At 53.8% G+C, this 20,835-nt stretch overlaps 2 long non-coding RNA genes across 2 annotated transcripts; one reads left to right on the top strand and one right to left on the bottom strand.

The window, feature by feature from the left end:
* Positions 1–3,473: 3,473 nt before the first annotated feature.
* LOC147573220 (uncharacterized) lies at positions 3,474–4,427 on the top strand. The gene is made up of 3 exons (XR_015245309.1): positions 3,474–3,735; positions 3,919–4,007; positions 4,258–4,427. It is a non-coding gene; the product is annotated as an uncharacterized LOC147573220 (long non-coding RNA).
* A 3,894-nt stretch (positions 4,428–8,321) lies between these two features.
* On the bottom strand, positions 8,322–13,314 carry LOC147573219 (uncharacterized). The gene is made up of 2 exons (XR_015245310.1): positions 12,851–13,314; positions 8,322–9,597 (listed from the first exon to the last, which is right to left on the bottom strand). It is a non-coding gene; the product is annotated as an uncharacterized LOC147573219 (long non-coding RNA).
* Positions 13,315–20,835: the final 7,521 nt, after the last annotated feature.

The raw sequence follows: 20,835 nt of genomic DNA, 5'->3' as shown, positions 1-20,835 counted from the left end.
TTACAGACACGATGACTGAATGCAATATGAGATCACGGACTGGGGGAAAAATGCTATAAAGGACACTGTTGGGTCAAATGACATTTCTGAAATATGTACTGATCAGTCTTCAGAGAGCATTGATGAATGTGCCATGTGTTAACACAAATAATGTCTTCGTGAGATCACGAAATTTGTTTTGATCTCTCAGACCCCCTGACACAGAAACGTGGTCCTAAAATGACAGCTGGTTTGCTCCAGAATATGAAAGGACAAAACTCGAGAAGTGGTTTTTGTTTGCCTTGGTTCATAATACTTGGGTCTGGAAAGAAGCTATGAAGCGTGATAAAATTTGAGAGAGGTCTGCTCAACTTTCTGGGCTTCCTTCTTAGTTTACTGATTGATGCGCCCTCCGGACACGTGAAAGCGATTCATTCCATTGCCTGAATAGCAGAGATTCTGGGTCTTATCAGAATACGTGTCAGGGGCGCCTGGGTGGCGCAGTCGGTTAAGCGTCCGACTTCAGCCAGGTCACGATCTCACGGTCCATGAGTTCGAGCCCCGCGTCAGGCTCTGGGCTGATGGCTCAGAGCCTGGAGCCTGTTTCCGATTCTGTCTCCCTCTCTCTCTGCCCCTCCCCCGTTCATGCTCTGTCTCTCTCTGTCCCCAAAATAAAAATAAACGTAAAAAAAAAAAAAAAAAAAAGAATACGTGTCTGTGCTCAATGTCAACTTTGTCGATTTTTCAAGAGGAGAACCAACCCCCAGAGGTACTGCACCTATAAAAGAGCTAATGTTCTTTATCAGCAGATTGCCTTATCATTCAAAATTTTATTTCCACTTTGATTAAATAGGTAACCTAGGACTGGTTCCCAGGCACTCATGACCCTATGTTTTTTTTAAGGTTTTTTTTTTAATGTTTATTGATTTTCAAGAGAGAGAGAGAGACAGAATGCAAGCGGGTGAGGGGCAGAGAGAGAGGGAGACACAGAATCCGAAGCAGGCTCCAGGCTCTGAGCTGTCAGCACAGAGCCCGACGCGGGGCTTGAACCCACGAACCACGAGATCATGACCTGAGCCAAAGTGGGACGGTTAACCCACTGAGCCACCCAGGCGCCTCACTCGTGACCCTATCTCAGCCAAGTGTCCGAATCTCCGCAGACAACGTTTTCGTTTTTGCGTTCCTAGAATGGGGTCCCAAATGCAGAAAAAAATAAATAAATAAAACCCTCCGAGTATCTTTTTCACTTAACACCATCTCTACGATTTGCCAGCAGATCCTTCCCAGGGCCACAAAGGTTTGTTCTCTCTCCTTATAAAAGTGGGTGCTAGAAATAGTTGGGTTTGTGCCTGTGTGGGTAGCATGAGGACAACACAGGAAGAGCGGCCAAGTCAGAAGAGGCCCTCAGCCCACCGCCCAGGCATGTTGGTGGACGAAACTGTTATTTACAGAAGTGTCTCCGAAATGCTGGGCTACCTGGGAGTCTCCCCTGGATCCTCTTTAATGGCCTGGCTTCTAAAATAGTTGCTAACATAGGTGAAAATACGGATCAAATCCCTTTATGAAATAATCCCATCCTATTTCCTGTACTTATCAGTATCTTGGGGGCACTATGCCTCTGTTTGCCCACAAGGGAATCAAATTACGTCACACGTTCAGTTACTATTAGAATGGGGTCCTCAACCTTACTTCTTTAATTTAAATGGAACGTTTTCTAGCCCAGAGATTCTCAGTGAGAGATGCACATCAGAGCTACGGGGCGCCTGGGTGGCTTAGCCGGTTGAGCATCGGACTTTGGCTCAGGTCACCATCTCGACAGTTTGTGAGTTCGAGCCCCGCATCGACCTCTGTCCTGACAGCTCAGATCCTGGAGCCTGCCTCGGATTCTGTGTCTCCCTCTCTCTCTGACCCTCTCCCACTCTCTCCCCCGCCTCTAAAATAAAGAAACATTAAAAAAAAAAAAAAAAAGATGTCTACTCCAAAGACTTATTGAATCTACTTGATATTGTTGGCTTAAAAAAAAAAAAAAGAGGATTATGTCTCAGAATAATTACATGTTCTGTCATGAGATTTTTTCCTTTACAAAAACTATGTCCGTTCACTGTTATAAATCAGATGTAATATTCAGTGACTGTTTTGAAAACAGGCTTAATCATTAGCCTTAGAGACACTTTGTCTAAAAAAAAAAAAAACTCAGAACGGTTTTATTACCTTGTTTTGTGTGCCCTGGAGAAAACCAGATTCCCTGCGAAGTTACCGCATTCTTATTACGAACTCTCATCAGACCGTTCGGATCTGAAAACTTGCAGTAATAAAGTAACCAGAGCCACTAAGTCTCGGCAGGCACAGACAGTCACGCTCCCCGATGGGCCCTGCCCTAAGCCCCCTGCCGGCACGTCTCCAACAGCCCCAGCCCCCTGGGAAGGGACTCTTCTGATCAGACTGTTGACACTTGACAGAAGAAACTGCGGGAGAACAGACCTCTGAGCCCAGACGGGCTTTTGGACGGCAATGGTTTTTCAAGCCTGGATTTCCAAAACTCTCCTAATTGAGAAGCAGGAGCCTTTCCGAGAGCCGAGCCCCCGGGGAACACAGCTTTGCACGTAGGACTAAAAGATGTGGAGGGAAGGGTTATTGCAGGTACTTGTTTGGGGTATGGTTGATGTCTTTCTAATGTTCTACTTTCTGGGGACACAAGGAAACCCCGTCCCTTGGTAAGCCATCTGTAGTCCACAGCAATTCAGTAAAACTGCTTTCAGAAGCTGAACCATTTTGGGGCGCCTGGGGGGCGCAGTCGGTTGAGCGTCCGTCTTCAGCCAGGTCACGATCTCGCGGTCCGTGAGTTCAAGCCCCGCGTCGGGCTCTGGGCTGATGGCTCAGAGCCTGGAGCCTGCTTCGGATTCTGTGTCTCCCTCTCTCTCTCTCGAAAATAAATAAAAAATTTTAAAAAATAAACATAAAGAAAATTGTTTTAAATGACAAAGAAGGGGGACCCTTCTCTTAGTAATTCGAGAAAAGCCACACAGCCCTCCCAGGATTGTTAATCACCCTGCACTGCAAAGCTTCTTTGCCAGCAGAAAAGCATGGGAGCACTGAGGGCCGTCTGCCTGGTCCCTCGGGCTTCTAGGGTACCTGTCACCGTGCTGCTGAGGCATGTCAAATCGTCCACAAAAGGGGCAGGGACCTCACAGCCACATGCCAGGATGCCTCTGTTTACCCTTGCAGGCTGCTGACCCGTTTGAGAGGTCTTTTCCCTAACCCCGATTGCTCCTGGAGAGGAAGCCAGGCCCCGGGACACACAGTGACTCAACCACCAAGGAATCAAGAGAATTTACTCCACGTGACACCTGAGTAGGACTGGCCACACGCCCTGGTGCTGGAACAGACGACGGAGCAGGGATTTTGTCCTGCTCTTCGACACAGAGTCCCAGGAGGCCCCGCGCAGGGCTTTTGTCTCCTCCAGGTCACAGGGTTGTTTTCTGACCTTAGAGCACCGGGGGTTTAGCACTGGACTTACATCATTTCCTAGTTTTTAGAAAAACCTTTAACCACCCTGCCTCTGGGGCAGGGAGCTCCCGGTGGCAGCCGGCCAATAGCCGGGCCCACAGCGGGTCTGATCGCCATGACGGTGAGGACAGGGACCCCCATCCGTCCAGTACCAGTGCCAGGAGCGTGCTGTTTAGGCCTTTTGACAATGCGGGGGAGAAAGAACCACCTTCTCCACGTTACAGGCGGATAAACAGAAGCTTTAAAACGGTAAGTGACTCACGCAAGCCCCCTCCGGGGGTGAGGAGAACAGCCCCGGTCCCCAAAAGACGGAAGGAGAGAAGGAGGGAGGGAGGCAGGACAGTGACAGTAACTTGCCACATGGTTATGTCTCCACCTGAAACAGGGAATGTTTCTTCTGAACTAGAAACCGTTTTCTCTGTGAATTCCTAGGGATTTGGAAACGCAGTGGCTGATACAGGGGCCACCAGCCACGTGTGGCCTTTGAAATGTGACTGGTCTGAGGGCACCAGGGTGACTCAGTCAGTCAAGCATTGGACTCTTTTTTTTTTTTTTTTTTTTTAATTTTTTTTTTCAACGTTTTTATTTATTTTGGGACAGAGGGAGACAGAGCATGAACGGGGGAGGGGCAGAGAGAGAGGGAGACACGGAATCGGAAACAGGCTCCAGGCTCTGAGCCATCAGCCCAGAGCCCGACGCGGGGCTCGAACTCACGGACCGCGAGATCGTGACCTGGCTGAAGTCGGACGCTTAACCGACTGCGCCACCCAGGCGCCCCAAGCATTCGACTCTTGATTGCACCTCAGGTCATGAGCTCACGGTTCACGAATTCAAGCCTCGCATCGGGCTCTGTGCTGACAGCACGGAGCCTGCTTGGGATTCTGTCTCCCTCTGCCCCTCCCCCACCCCTAAATAATTAAAAATAAAAACATTTTGAAACGCGGCTGGTCTGAATTGAGATGTGCCGTAAATGTAAAAGACACGTCGGACCTCAAAGGCTAAGAACAAAAAACAAGAATGTAAGATAACTTCGTGATAATGTATATTAACCACACGTTAAAATGCTACTATAGCGAGTTAAATCAAATCTGTCATTAAACTTCCTCTTACCAGTTTCTGTTTTCCTCCTGTGGCTCCGGAACATTCTCGTTCTGTCTTGAATGAGACGTGAACGAAGCCCGTGGTCATCTCGACGTCCTATTAATGTCTGCAGGAGCGGAGGCACCAGGTACTGAGATTCTGCCTCCTGGCACTGGCCACCGAGCCACCCAGCCACCCAGCCACCCAGCCACCCAGCCAACTAGCAGCAGCTATGCAGAGAGCCTTCTCTGCATGGCATGTCTGGGATGCACCCTCGGGGGCTCGAAACCTCTTGGTGGTGGGTCTTGTCCGCAGAACAACGGCCCCCCAAAGACAGCCACATCCTAACCCCCAAGATGTGACGTTAGGTTCCCTGGCAAGAGGGACTTGAGGGTTCTAATCATCTGCCTTCACAATATGGTGATGCTGAATTAGCCAGGTGGGCCCAGTGTTGTGCCGGGGGCCCTGATCCATGGAAAAGTCTGGGTGCGAGAAGAGGTGACCATGACAGCAGTCCCTTACCAGCACGACCCCCCCCCTTGGTCGACGAGCCCCAGCCAGGCCCGTATTTTGCGGTGCCCTCCCCCGGGACAAGTAGGGTTCTGGACGCTGTAAGTGAACCGACCGGCAGCCCTCAGCCCCTCAATCCCCACTCACCTGACTCACAGGGGAGAATCACAAAGCCACTTCCTTGGACTCTTTCCGGCCCACAGGCAAGGGGCACAGTCGCCCCCGCCCAGCAATGACAACTAATTCAAAACAATTCCATCCAGCCCCTCACCTGAAAGCCCCTCGAAGCGGGTCTGCGATTCTCTCTTATGACACGCAAGTGTCCTCGGCCCCGAAATAACTCTGAGACTTTCCTCTGAAGTTTGCAGGGGGGGATCCGCACACGCATGTCCAGCCCCGGGGCTTGCGTTTGGGCTGCCCAACCACAGGGGAACAGCACCGCCTCCTGTCCCCTCGCTCCCAGCCCGAGCCGAACACTTCATCGACGCAAGACACCGTCAACCGACATCGAGCGCCACGCACTCAACATCAAGCGCTGAGCAAACAGGGTGCTCTGTTGGAGAACATTCCGGATGTTCCGGAGGCCCGCGAGGTTTTGGGGGCTTGAGCGCCTCCCCTGATTCACCCACAGGAAGCTTCGCTGAGCACAGAGCCGGGCTGGGGGAGGGCAGGCCCTGGGCTGGGCTCTGGGGCTGAAAGCTGAACTCAAGATCCCTGCCCTTTGCGGGAGCCTTGTCCTCGGCCCGCGCCGCTGGAGGGAGGAATGCTGGAGTGGCCCATCCGTCCAGCAGTAGGTGGGCCACCTTGGAAAGTTCTGGAGTGAGGGGCCCCTGTCTGTGGCTTGTGCCAGCGACTGGCAGGCCACGCCCACCAGGCCAGGGAGGACGAAGCGTTCCGCCCAGAAGGCCAGTGGCTGAGACTGTGGGAGCCTGGTCTCCGGCAGGTGCACACCAGCCTCCCAGCCTTGGCTGCCCCCGTGACCCCCATCAGTTAATCTCCCGGCTCGGCCTTTCGGGTCTTACTTCTTTATTCTTTTCTCGTACGCTTTCCGTCGCATACCAGAGAAGAGTCGGAACAAAGCAGCGAGACTATAGGCAGCGAGAAACACCCTCGCGATTCTGTGCACACATACCCCAGGTGCATCGCCAAGCGGAGCCCGCGGTGAGCACACTCGCAAAGTGACAGACCGACACAAAGTAGAACAGTCCCGAAGGTGTAAAACCAGGGCTGAGGGCGTGTGTGTCCAAGATGATTGGCATCAGTCAATGGAAGGCCGGATTTGTGCTCTGCTGCTGATACCTGATGTGTTTGTTATAATTAGTTTCCCGTGTGTGTATTAATTGCATACATGCCTCTTGACAGAAGTGACACGCTGGTGGCAGCGATGTGGGCTTGAAGACACGGGTGACTTCTGATCGAACCCTAAAAGTCACATGGGCAACCAGAACCTAAGACACGAGCAGAGCCCCTGGGTCATTTCTGTCACAGGAATATGTGGACAGAACGGCTTCTTGGAGCCGCTCACGTAATTGTGTCACCTTGATGTGTGACACACGTAGTGACAGTTTCCCTGGGTCCGCTAACTCGCAGCCGACTTTACAAGGACTTTGCCTCAAGGCTATTGGCAGCCTGAGTCTGATTCTGCAGAGGAGGGGAGGGAAGGCTGTTCATAGAGCTTCTGGAACTCAAACCAAACGATCCATGCACCAACAAATGCCAAGAGTAGGGGCGAAAGTTTTAATTTTTTTAATGTTTATTTATTTTTGAGAAAGAGAGAGACAGAACGTGAGCGGGGGAGGGGCAGAGCGAGAGGGGGAGACACGGAATCCGAAGCGGGCTCCAGGCTGCGAGCTGTCAGCACAGAGCCCGCCGCAGGGCTCGAACTCACGGACCGCGAGATCATGACCTGAGCCGAAGTCGGCCGCTTAACTGACTGAGCCACCCAGGCGCCCCATCTCCGGGACGCTTCTTAAGTCTACAATTTTTTTATAATAAAAAGTTTTCAAATGTTAAAAAAAAACAAAAAACAAAAAAAAAAACAAGAAAAAACTCTGCTCTCCCGCATCTCAGCCACCGCACTCCTGGGGTGGGGGGGCAGGGGGCACGCCCAGTGGTCGCTCGAAGCTTCACCTCCGCCGTGAATTGTGTATCTGTGGTATTTAATGGTCTCCTGCCTTTGAGCTGTCAGGGGTGTCTTTGTCAGCAGAGCAAAACATTGATTTTCTGCCCGTCCATCTACAGCGAAAACGGACGCGCTGCCTGCAGCCTGCGATCCGAGCCGGAGGGACAGACGCCGGAACCCGCACGGTCCTCCCAGCGCTGACTCCTACCAGGAGCAGACAACATGCACACTCACTCTTTTCCGGTGAATCACCTTTCGCTGCAGGTTCACTTCCAGGGCAGAAAGGCAAAGCTTTCTTAATCGCCCCTCAGACAGGACCTGTGCGTGCGTGCAGGAGTAAAGAGACGCTGAGTGTCCCTGGGAGAGGAAAAGAATTAAACAAGCAGGGAGAGCGAGAGCCTCTCTCCTCCGAAACGCAGCTCCACTCCGGGAGCTGGGCACGCAAACATTTGCACAGGTGAATACAACGTAGAAAAGGAAGTCGACCGAAGCGCGTAGGAGTGGGGAGTGGGGAGGAACGGTCCCACCGAGCTCCAGGCCACGGGCATCTCAAGGGAAGCAGTCACAGCCGTGTTCACACACTGACCCTGCTGGCGACACCGGGCCTTCCCCAGTGACCCGGCCATGGGACGGCTTCGGCCCCTGCCATGCAGGAGCCCAGGGGCCTTCAGTGGAAGGCCTAGAATTAAGACCCGATGTGACATCCTGCCTTGACACCTGAAACCAGGGGGCCTCGAGCGACCGAGCTGGAGCCTCCCTCCAGCTCCCACGGAGAGGCTCGTCCTTGTCAGACGGAGCACAGCACCTGCTCGGCCCTGAACAGCGGGCTTCAGGTCCCTTGTCAGCCCACGAGATTGTTCACATGGGCCCGTCAGGTGCTCCCACAGGAAGGGAGCACCTCGCCGTCTTGCTACCACAAAGCCTGCCGCCCACAGCCCCGGCGGGCTCACTCTGTTCCCAAGTGCAACTGCCGTGGCCCTGCGTGGCTGGGCCATTAATCCACGTCACTGGTAAGCCGCGACTGGTGTCATCTGTCCAGTATCGGGTGTTGAGCGTCCACCGTGCACAGGTGAAACGCCCAGAGTCTAAGAGACCCCCAAAAACGAACCACCAGAGTCCAGAGTCAAAGCTAAGCAGCAAGGGTCATTTATTGCAGGTTCGAACCTGGACCTCTGCGCCCCCGTTGCCGGTGACGCCCAGAGGCCCTGAGAGAGGTTTTTACACCCCTTTTATAGACAGGTACAAACAAGTCATGGGGAAATCAGGAATTTTCCACAGTTACAGAGCTGCGATTGGTTGGTGTTTAAAGTTGGACACTTAACAGTATTCGATTGGTTCCTGCCTTTAGGTCAGACCACAACCGGGGGTACAGGTATCACAATGATTGATCAGGAATACACGGATGTGCCAAGTAACAATGGTTGATCAAGAATATACGGATGTGCCAGGCAATAATGATTGATCAGGAATACATGGGCGCGCCAAGCAATTGTACAGAAGCGGAACAAGCTGGTTAAGCTTGGTTAGGTTTCAGTTTCCCGTAACTTAAGCTTTTAAGTTTCAATTTTCTCAGGCCTTTCACAGGAGGTGGCTAAGACAGGCCTCCCTGTCCCTAAACGCACCCGACGCGGGGGTTCTCAGCTGGGGTGATTTGTCCCGCTGTGGGATGCTCCACGATGTCTGGACATCTTTGGTTGTCACAAGCGGAAAGGGGTGTTAGCAGCAGCACGCAGGACGGCCCCCACCACAGACCAGGTCGCCGCGCGAGGTGAGGCGAGTGGATGAGCGCACTCGGCACAGCGGATGACCCCCGCCCGCAAAGACGTCCTTTACTTGGGCTCCAGAACAGCATCGTCTCCTGGCTGCCCTCCTGTGTCAGTGGCCACAGCTTCCCCGTCCCAAGGCTGGCTCCCCCTCCGGCCCCTGACTCTAAATGTTGGGGGACCCCAGGCTTCTCTGTCCCGTCCTCAGCCATCACCCCCGGGCGAGGGAGAACGGTCTCGGGGTTTAGACTCCCCCCTGCATGCTGGCGATCCCAGAAGAACATTCCAGCTGGAGCTTCTCTCCTCCACTTCTTGACATTTGAGTACCCGACTTGTGAGGCAGCCCCCCAGCCTGGAGAACATATTTATACATCATACGTCCAGTAAGAGGCTCATATCTAGACTTTATAAAAAGCTATTACAATTTAAAAAAAAAAAAACAGACAATGCATTTTAAAAATGAGCAAATGGGGGCATCTGGGTGGCTCAGTCGGTTGAGCGTCGGACTTCGGCTCAGGTCATGATCTCACGGTTTGTGGGTTCAAGCCCCGCGTCGGGCTCTGTGCTGACAGTTCAGAGCCTGGAGCCTGCTTTGGTTTCTGGGTCTCCCTTCCCCTGTTCATGCTCTGTCTCTCTCTGTCTCAAAAGTAAATAAACATTAAAAAACTATTAAAAAAATAAAATCAAATCAAAAGGAAGGGGGCACAGACACACCCCGCAGCGTGGATGAACCTTGAGAACATCACCTTCAGTGACAGAAGCCAGTCACGAAAGGCCACCTATTGTATGATTCCACTCATATCAAATGTCTGGAATAAGCAAATCCAGAAAGGCAGGAAGTAGCCCAGTGGTCGCCAGGGGCCAGGAAGCAGGGAGTGGGGTGTGATCGCTACTGGGTATGAGACTTCTTTTGGGGGCGATGAAAACGTTCTAAAATTGAGTGTGGCAGTGGCCGCTTTAAATGGGTGCATGCAACGGCAGATATGCGAATCCAGCTGTCTTCCGGAATCTTCTGTGAGGCCAAATAGTAAAAAGACTTGCAAAAATGTAAAAGCAGATCTTGCTAATTCCGGTGGGGTTTTTTTTAATAAAATTCTTTTTTTGAAATAAAATTATTTTTCATAAAAACATGTTACTTGTAGTTAACCGCTAAGGGATTTATTATTGTTATTTTTATTTGTTTTTTAATTTTTTATTATTATTTTTAAATCAGTTAATAAATATTTTAAATTTTCTCAAGTTTAATTTCTTTTTTTATGTTTTTTTTTAATTTTTTTTAAACGTTTATTTTTGAGAGAGAGAGACAGAGCACAAGCAAGGGAGGGGGAGAGAGAGAGGGAGACACAGAATGTGAAGCAGGCTGCAAACTCTAAGGTGTCAGCACAGAGCCTGACGCGGGGCTCGAACCCATGAACCGTGAAATCATGACCTGAGCTAAAGTCGGACACTTAACTGACGGAGCCACCCAGGCGCCCCTGTTTTATTTACATTTTTGAGAGAGACAGAAAGAGAGAGAACAGCAGGGAAGGGGCAGAGAGAGAGGGGGGACCGAGGGTCTGAAGCAGGCTCTGTGCCGATAGCAAGGAGCCCGATGCAGGGGTCGAACCCATGAACTGTGAGATCGTGACCTGAGCTGAATTCAGATGCTCAACCAACGGAGCCACCCAGGCGCCCCTCTCAAGTTTAACTTCTAATATACATATCGGGGGACATACCCAAGGCTAGCTTCATGGGTGTGGCCCTTTGCAATCGCACCACACAGCGCTTCCTCTCAGAAGGACCCCACACTTGGCCTGACACTCTCCTGCAACTGTCTTAAAACTCTTGCTATCCTTGAGCATGTGTTTTGTAAGTGAAGTCCAACGAGACAAGAAAGCATGCTCAGGCCCTGGACTCTCAGCGTGCAGGGTACCTCCCGCCACCTCACCGCCCACCTCGGGCACCCACTCCTCAGCCTTCTCGGGCTTTGGACCTGCCCACAGGGTCGCCAGATATAACACAGGATGCACAGTTAAATTCAGATTTCAGATAAACAATACATCTTAAATATAAGCATAGGACATGCTCAGGCGAAAGAATTATTGATTTATCCAACATTCAAATTTAAGTGGGCATCCTGTGTCTTCACTTACTAAATAAAATAACTCTCCGCACTCTCCCTCCTCCTCCCCACCCTGCAACTATGGCTGCACTGAGACTAAGTGGCGAGGGAGGGGAGACCAGGGTCCCCGGTCCTCTGCACCCCCAGCGACACCCTGGTCCTGGCAGGTGTGAGCCTCTCACCTACTCTCATCCAGCCAGGTACCCACATGCCCAGGTGTGGTGGTTTAAAGATCCTTGGGGTGGCCCAGGGGTGCCTGGGTGGCTCAGTCGGTTAAGCGTCCCACTTCAGCTCAGGTCATGATCTCAAGGTTCATGAGTTTGAGCCCCGCATCGGGCTCTATAGTGACAGCTCAGAGCCTGGAGCCTGCTTCTGATTCTGTGTCCCCCTCTCTCTCTGCCCCTCCCCTGCTCATGCTCTCTCTCAAAAATAAACTTAAAAAAAAGACACCTGGGGTGGCCCTGTCACCCTGGCTTGGCGTCTGGGCCCACGGGAATGGGGTGCTGGCCTCAGAGTACCCCGGCCAGGGCGTACTCATCGGTCCTGGGCAGGCAGGAGGGCCTCTGTCAGGCTGGAGCGTGTGTGTGCCTTCATGAGTCACCGGGCCCCTGGGTGCCTGTGACGATCCTCAGTCACCCGCAAGTGTCCTTGGCTGGCTCCCTGCCCCTCTTCCTCCTCCCAACCTTCTGACTCTGACCTGCCTGTGTGTGCTCTCTGCGTACAGCTGAATCTCCTCTGCGTCTGCACCCTCGACACAGAGCACGGGGCCCGTCAGACAGGGGACGTGACCCTGTCCCCGACCCGGCCCTGGCCCCCCGGACTGAAGGTGGCCTCTCTCAGCCTGGGGAGCGTGACCACCCTGCTTAGAGGAAGGCTGACAAATCTGCTCATTCTTTTTTATTCCAAGTCACCAGAACCTGGAGCTGAAAGAGACCATTAAACCCAAAGAGCAGAGGGAAGGGGGAGGGAGCAAGAGGGAGCCAGGAACGGAGGTGACCCAGAGGGTCTTGGGTTATGATTTTTGTTTTTTTGGTTTTTTTTGAGAGAGAGAGAAAAATAGCCGGGTGGGGGAGGGGCAGAGAGAGAGAGAGAGAGAGTCCCAAGCAGGCTCCACACCCAGCACAGAGCCCCACGCGGGACTCAAACTCACAAACCATGAGATCATGACCTGAGCAGAAATCAAGAGCCGGGCACTTAAGGGCCTGAGCACCCCCAGGAGCCCGTGGGTTACAACTTATATGCCCACCCCTGGTTCTGGCCAGGCTTGCCGCTTCTTGCCCCTCTCAGGAGTGCGACGTGGCTCTGATTTTTTCCCTAGTCTGGGCAGAAGGGGTTCTAGAGCCTCGAGCATTCTCTCCGGGCATATCCTCAGCTGGGGCAGGGACAGACGCACAAACCACCCCAGGACATGATTGCAAGAGGGGGCACAGGCGAATTCCCACCTAGGGCGGGTCGGCCCCGCGGGCCAGGCCTCCCCAGTGGCCCCGGGACCCTCTCTGGAGACCAGCCTTCCCCGTCCGACTTCTGCAAAAGCCCCGGCTCCCACCTCCTCCTGGAAACCTTTGCTGCAGCGACCCCGCCTCCACCCTCTGCCTCCTGGATCCCGAGGTGCCCCGTTGGGCCCCACACACCCCATCAGGATCCTGAGAGAGGAAGGGTCTGGGCTCCAGACCAGGCAGATCTGGGCTGAAGGCCCGGCGGGGGCTTTTCTCAGCAGCAAGGGCTTCAGTGAGGTCCTCACAGCCTCCGTCTTCTCTTCTGTAAAATGGGAATAGTGGTTACACTCACCTCTTGAAGTCCATTAAGACCGCCAAGAAACACGGCTTGCATCGCACGGGGATGACGGGCACGCGGCCTCGGTGACGCCGTCCTGGTCAGCACCCCACCGCCAGCTCCAGGTGCTGTTGGCCACGCCGGCTTCCCCCACCCCCGTGTCTCAGGCTGGAAGGAGGCAACCCGCCCAGCCCTGGGAGCTGCAGCCAGGCTTCCCCTGGAGGAGACAGAGACAGAGAGACAAACAGAGACAGAGAGACAGGGAGAGAGGGAAGGAGGGAGAAAAAGAGAGGGAGGGAGGGAGAGAGATTGAGAGAGAGAGAGAGAGAGAGAGAGAGAGAGAGAGAGAGAGAGAGAGAGAGGCGGGCCAGCAGAGCGACCTGGAGAAGAGCCAGCGAGGGGTGGGCCGGCACGAGACCCGTTTCCTGCAGTCCCGGGAGCGTCCCCTTCCGGGTTTGCTCACCTCGAGGAAGCCCCGCCCGGGGGCGGCTCGCAGCGTCTCTGCGCCCGGGGCGCACGGGAAGGGGGCTTCACACGGCGGCTGCCTGGCTCGCCCGCCGCCGCCCCCCTGCGATCTTATTGTCCAGGGGCCTCCTGCCAGGCCGCCTGCTTTCCCCTCTTTGGAGGGAGGACGCATAGCCCTGTGCTAGCGTCTGCGGAGCCCTGTCCGGGGCGGGGCCGCTCCACGTCCAGACGGAATGAGCGGGTGCTCGGCCCTCGGGAAGGAGACTCACACACCCCAGGGCTGCGGGTGAAGGGGCTCGAATGAGGAGCGTGACCTGGCATTGAGAGGAGGGCCAAGCCTGCTTCTCTGTGCTGGCTGGGGGAGCATTGGAGGCGGCCAGGGAGCATTGATGTCAGCCGGGGAGCTCCGCGGGTGGCTGGGGGAGCATCGGGGGTGGCCAGGGAGTACTGAGGGCGGCCAGAAAGCATTGAGGGGTGGCCGGGGAAGCACTGGGGGCAGCCGGGAGCACTGCTAGGTGGCCGGGGAGCACTAAGGGCAGCAGGGGAACACTGTGGGTGGTCGGGGGAGCACTGGGGCCATCTGGGGAGCACTAGGGGGTGGCCAAGGAACATTGGGGGCAGCTGAGAGCACTATGCTGGCTGGGGGAGCACTATGCTGGCTGGGGGAGCACTATGCTGGCTGGGGGAGCATTGCGGGCAGCCGGAAAGCACTGAGGGGTAGCCGGGGAAGCACTGGGGGCAGCCGGGGAGCACTGGGAGGCGGCTGGGGAGCACTAGGGGCAGTCAGGGAGCATCGAGGGTGGCCGGGGAGCAGTGGGGGTGGTGAGGGGAGCACTGAGCGTGGCTGGGGGAGCACTGAGGGTGGGCAAGGCTGCAGCCCCCAGCCTGGCAGCGGAATTACCCGAGAGCTTGTTATGCAGAAACCCACAGCCCCATGGACCTGTGGAGACTCCCCCAGGTGTGTGGTGCAGCCAAGCCTGCAGAGTCTGGGCCATCTTGCTAGACAGCAGCAGGTGACTCAGCCCCAAATGGAGAAAAGCCCAACAAGTGGAAACAGCCAGCCACAGGCTGTGCCACAGGCACAGGCAATGAGGTCACTGCCACCCCCAGACTCTGACGCCTTGGGGCCCCCAAACAAAGGCAGATCCTGGGGTCATTGCTTTGGGGTCTGCGATTGGTAGAATGATGGCCCCCCAAGGTGTCCGCATCCTAATCCCTAGAGCCTGTAAATATGTGCCTTATGTGGCAAAGGAGACTCTTCATCTGGGATTAAGTCAAGGAGCAGATCATCCTGGGTTATCTGGACAAGCCCAATGTGTCCTCACAAGTGTCCTTAAAAGCATTGACCTTTCCCGGGCAGGTCATGGAGATCAGGAGCACGAGAAAGACTCCTACCCACTGTTTGTGGCTTTGGAGAAGGTGGAGGGGCCGGGAGCCAAGGAGTGGCTGGGCTCCAGAAGCCGGGAGTGGCCCTCAGCTGATCGCCAGCATGCAAAACGGGCCTCAGTCCTACACCCGCCAGGAACAGAATTTCACCAACAGCCTGAGCAGCAAACAGAGTCTCCCCAAGGCCTCCAAGGAGGAATGCTGTCCTGCCCACAACTTGATTTTATCCTAGGGAGACCCTTGCTACACTTCGACCTCTGGAACTGTGGGAGAGAACGTTTGGCAGCCTCAAGAGGCTGAGCTCGAGGTGATTTTTTTCTTTTTAAAGTGTATTTCTGAGAAAGAGACAGCGCGAGCACGGGAGGGGCAGAGAGAGGGAGAGAGAAAGAATCCCAGGCAGTCTCCTCGATGTCAGCACAGAGCCCAACCTGGGGCTGGAACTCAGGAAACCATGAGATCGTGACCTGAGCCAAAACCAAGAGTCAGACACTTAACAGACTGAGCCAGCCAAGCACCCCTTGTGGTGCTTTGTTAAAGCAGTGGTGGGAAATGAACCCCAGGCTCCCTCCCTCAACGCAGCCGGCAGGCGACTTCAGGTGGATGGCAGGCCCTCAAACAGAAGTCATGTGTCTGTCCCACAGGCAGGACACACGTGTTACTGAGGTCCTGCTATGTCCCCCGCACACATGGGCCAACCACACCCGGCGCCGACCCGAGTCCAGGACCTTCACAGGGTGGGGGAAGCCCAGACTCTTTTTCCCCAACCCTGGTGAGTGTCCTGGGGCCACCACAACAAAGCACCACAAGCCGCGCAGCTTTAAAAACAGAGATGTAATGTCTCACAGCCCCAGAGGCCAAAGGATGAAATCAAAGGGTCGCAGGGCTGGGCTCCCCTAAAACACGGAGGCCCCTTCCTGCCTCTTCCAGCTCCTGGAGCTGCCGTCCAGCCTCAGTGTTTCTGCCCCTTCTCTGTGCGTCTGTATGTGGCCACCCCTTCCTAGAAGGACGGCAGTCACTGGAGATAGGGACCACCCTGATCCAGGATGCTCTCATCTTGAAATCCTTAACTAATTGTATCTGCAAAGACCCTATTTCAACGTTTTTTGTTTTTTTGTTTTTTTTTTTATTTTTGGGACAGAGAGAGACAGAGCATGAACGGGGGAGGGGCAGAGAGAGAGGGAGACACAGAATCGGAAACAGGCTCCAGGCTCCGAGCCATCAGCCCAGAGCCTGATGCGGGGCTCGAAGTCACGGACTGCGAGATCGTGACCTGGCTGAAGTCGGACGCTTAACCGACTGCGCCACCCAGGCGCCCCAAAGACCCTATTTCAAACAAGGTCACGGTCACAGGCTCTGGGTAGACACGAATTTGGGGGGAGACACTATGCAATTCACCACGGACCCCTGCAGCAGATATGCTTCCGTGGCCTCGCATCCTGTCTGCTGGGGCAGGACCCCCTCCCCCCGACACCGAAGGCCTGAATTCCAGCCTCAGCTTCCAACTCCGCTGGCGGACAAGGCTGGGAGGGGGTCCCTCACAGAGCACAGGACCTCGGGCCCTGAAGAGTCGATCCTGCCTGAATCACACATCAAGCAGGTCACGGGACTAGAAACGGCCCCGAAAAGCTTCTGGGACAGGGCATGCCCTCTCACAACCCCTACGCGCTGCCTGGACGAGGATGGAGGCTGCGCCTGCTGCTGTCCGCCAGCTCGGGCCTGGCGCGGCCGCACAGCCACCGTCAGGTCTGGTGTGTGCACCCCAGCCCTCCTGTCTTCCAGACCCAAGCTCTGCTGTGCAGACAGGAGCTTCTGAAGGACCACGCACATCTCCCCAATGGCCTGAGGACCCATGTCTCAAAGCACTCGTGTTTACAGCGAGGCGGGGAGTAAATGTTTGCTTCTGGCGCGGATTAACGCTGAGCTTCTGATACTTAATGAAAACCAGACTGCACCCCCACTGGGTCTCACCCAGAGCGGCGCCAGCCTTCCCAGCCCGCCTGGGGAGAAGTGGCAGCCTAGGTGACCTGGGACAGCCACCCGCCCACGTGGGCCCACGGGCAGGAACCACTGGTGCAGACAGAGTCACCATGCCCTAGCTTCCGGATCCTTCGCACCTCACGATCCAGAAAGTGAGGGCAGCATGAGCCTGGCTTCCCACTTCCGGAACATTCTTCCTAGCTGGCTCACCGTGTTGTATTAGTTTCCGATGCTGTGTAACAAATGAGCACAAATCCAGCTCCCGCTGGGGCCTCACCATCTCCACGAGTCAGGAGTCCCAAGCTTCCCATCAAGGTTGGGCCAGGGTAGGGGGTCTCATCTGGGGTCTGGGGGCTCCTCCCAGCCTCACGCAGCTGTCGGCCGAATCCATTCCCTAGCGTGACTGAGTCCCTGGCTTTCTGCCAGCCAGGCCGGGACCACTCTCAGCTCTTAGAGGCAGCCTGTGGCTCCTTTCGACAGGCCCCCCCCCCCCCCCCCCCCGTTCACAGCATGCTGTCTGCTTTCTGCCAGGCCAGCAAGGGGGTCTCTCTGACTTCTGTCCCTGCCTTCCTAGCCCCCATTATGAACCACAGGTGCCCCAAAACACATATGTTGAAACCCAAGCCCCCAGGTGACGGCATTAGGGGCAGGACCTTTAGGAGTGATAAGGCCATGAGGGTGGGGCCTCAGGAAGGGGACCAGTGCCATCAGAAGAGGCTTGGGAACCGCTTCCTCTCTCTGCTCTCCACCACTCGAGGCCCGAGCCACAGCCTTCCGCCAGCCAGCAAGCCGGCCCCACCAGACACCGGACCTGTTAGCGCCCTGATCCTGAACTTCCAGCCTCACAACTGTGAGCAGTACACGTGTGTTGTTTGAATCCCCCCCGCCCCCCCGTGTGTGCTATTTGCTGCAGTTCATGCTAAGACTCTCCCTTTCTGTTTCTGATTTTTAAGAGGTGAAATTCATAGAACATAAAATTAGCCATTTCAAAGGGAACAATTCAGGGACATTTAGTGCACTCCCAAAGCTGTGCGCCCACCCCTCTGACCTGTTGCATAACATTCATCACCCCCAACCCATTAAACTAGACCCCTTTCCAGGAGCCCCACGGATTAGGTCAGCCTCGCTCCAGCCTCTCTCCCTTATGAAACCCAAAGTCTGCCGATTAGCAACATGCATTGAATTCACAGGTCCCCCACCAAGCTGGGGGGGCAGTTTATAGACATTCATAGCAAGGGCTGGAAGTCTTGGGAGCCATCTCGGGGTTCCGCTGGCCACCCCTGTCCACCCAGGGTATGGCTGTGAGGGGGCATGCACACGGCCCCCTCCCACTGCAGCTCGGGCACGGAGGCTCAGCCGTGAGCGGATGAAGCAGGCTATGTGTGCCCTGCCAGCTCCTGTAACACGTGGCCCTCCTCGGCCTCAGTTTACTCATCTGCAAAACAGGGTAATGACACAGCTACCTGATGCGGAACTAAAATAACACTGATTGGGACGCCTGGCTGGCTCTGTCGATTGCGCGACCGGCTTCAGCTCAGGTCATGATCTGGAGGTTCATGAGTCTGAGCCCCACGTCAGGCTCTGAGCTGACAGCATGGAGCCTGGAGCCTGCTTCAGATTCTGTGTCTCCCTTTCCCTCTGCCCCTCCTCCGCTCGCACTCTGTTTCTCTCAAAAATAAACATAAATAAAATAAAATAAAATAATAAATAAAATAAAACAAAACAAAATAAATAATAAAATGAATAAATAAATAAAATAATAAAAAATAAAAATAAAATAATAAATCAAATAAATAAAATTAAATAAAATAAATAATAAACAAAATGACTAAATAAATAAATAAATAATAAAAATAAAATAAAGCAAATAACAAATAAAATACAATAAATAAAATAAATAAATAATAAAATGAATAAATAAATAAAATAATAAAAAATAACAAATAAAATAAAAATAAATAAAATAAAATAAAATAAATGAAATAAATAATAAATAAAATAAATAAATAATAAAATAATAAATCAAATAACAAATAAAATTAAATAAAATAAAATAAATAAATAATAAAATGAATGAATAAATAATAAAAAAATAAAAAATAAATCAAATAACATAAAATAAATAAAATAAAATAAAATAAATAATAAATAAATAAAATGAATAAATAAATAAATAAAATAACAAATAAAATAAAAATAAATAAAATAAAATAACACTGGTCGAACACCTGCCTCGTCCTGGCACCGTACTGAGAACTTTCATAGGTTCTTCTGCGCCCAGGAAACTCCAGTAGGCATTCTCATCATTGGCGTCTGTCTCCTTTCCTTCTTTCCCGACCTTTCTGACTCCCCAGACTTCTGGGCTCTTTCGGAGCGCATCATGAGGTGCTGAACTCCTTAGGGGCAAAGGAATCCCGGATTTGTTTTTTCTTGCTCTTCTGGGCCTGCCTGTGAAGACGTCTGTACCCCAGCAGTGCTCTCTCGCCAGCCTGCGTGTCTCCCCGCTTTGCAGCTGGCAGGACCAGCCAGTGACAGGAGCACTAGTTCCCCTGCACACGTCCTGTATGGGGGGCTCCCCCCCCCCCGCCTCCCAACCCAAGTCCAGACAGTGAGACTGGGGGTCAGGCAGTTTCCAGATGCTTCTCCCAAACAAACTGGCGCGGTTGGCACAGGAGTAGCCCACTGTGCCGTCCTCCCCTGGAAGACGGGCTTCCCCTTCCGTGCATGGTCCAAGCGTCCACCTCCAGACAGGCTTTCCCTCAGACACCCCGTCCTCGCTCCTGGAAGCTGGAACAGAGGCAGGAGGGTCTGACCGGTGCGTGGCTGTCAGATGCCACGGCGGGACTGGGAGCAGAGAGGCAGTGAGAACAAGACCCCGTTTTCCTCTTAATCGGAATACTCAAACGTGAAATCCTCTTGGCAACAGTTTTGCCTTAACTGTCTGGGCTGACTGACTGTTTTCGTACGGCTCTTCCAACAAAAAGCATACGCGATGTGGCTCAGATTAAGCAGTATTATTAAAAAAAAAAAAAAAAAAATCCCCGGCCTCTTGTCTCAAGGCCCTGGCAACCTGGGAAGTGCCTGTGCTGGGGGCCGAGGAACAGGAGTCTCATCATTACCAAAGGCGGGGGCCGAACGTCCGGGGCGGCAGGGCTCAAGGAGGGGCCGTCACCTGATGCGGGCTGGCCCACAGGTGCACAGGCATCTGGAGGGTCTCCTTGGTATTGATGGCCTGCCATCTGTGGGGTCTTCCTGGTGGCTGCTATAGGCAGAGTCCCCATGGCACGGAGCCTCCCAGGCATTCCTGGCCAGGCTCTGCCCACGGTCTGTGTGGAGACATGGCCCGGCAGCTTTTGTCCAGAGGGCGGGTCGTGCTCCTGAACCCCAGAAGACGGGCTCCGGGAATCGACACTGGCCTTGCCCGGCACGCCCACCCTCAACCCCGCCTGGGGTTTCAAACAAACCTCTTCTACCCAGGCCAGCCTGCCCAGCATCGACTGTGCCCCAGATGATTCCACAGCTTTGCGCTGGGAGCAGTCCAGGGTCTCTGAGGGGCACGGAGGGAGGGGGGCCAGGGCAAGCCCCTGCCAGCTGGTCTCCCCAAGCTGGTCTCCCTGATGGCCTGCAGGGCTGCCAACACAGCCATCCCCCTGCTGCAGAGCCCAGCCCCTCACCCTTCACGGGAGGAAGTCTCTGGCTGTTATGCCCCTGAACCATCGCTCCCTGTAACTTCGTCCCGTTACACCTGTGGTGGGCACTTCTCAATGGATCCTTCGTGCCTTTGGGGAGTTAATAACCCATCCCTATACGTCAGAGCTTTCTATGGAAGTCGTTTTTTTTTTTTTTTAATTTTTAACATTTGTATACTTTTGAGAGAGACAGCATGAGTAGGGGAGGGGCGGGGGGGTAGAGAGAGAGAGAGAGAGAGAGAGTCCCAAGCAGGTTCCACTCCACCAGCACAGAGCCCGACACGGGGCTCGAACTCACGAAACCGTGAGATCATGACCTGAGCCCGAACCAAGAGTCAGATGCTTAACTGACTGAACCAACCAGATGCCCCTACAGAAGTCCTTTTTTAAAAAAAATTGAGACGAGGGGCACCTGGGTGGCTCAGTCAGTCAAGCGTCTGACTTTGTCTCAGGTCATGAGCTCACGGTTCATGGGTTCAAATC

This window comes from Puma concolor, chromosome E3, assembly GCF_028749965.1.
Source record: "Puma concolor isolate L17-30 chromosome E3, mPumCon1.1.hap2, whole genome shotgun sequence".
NCBI lineage: Eukaryota > Metazoa > Chordata > Mammalia > Carnivora > Felidae > Puma > Puma concolor.
Note: the sequence above shows the minus strand (reverse complement) of the source record. Positions and strands in the feature narration are given on the sequence as shown.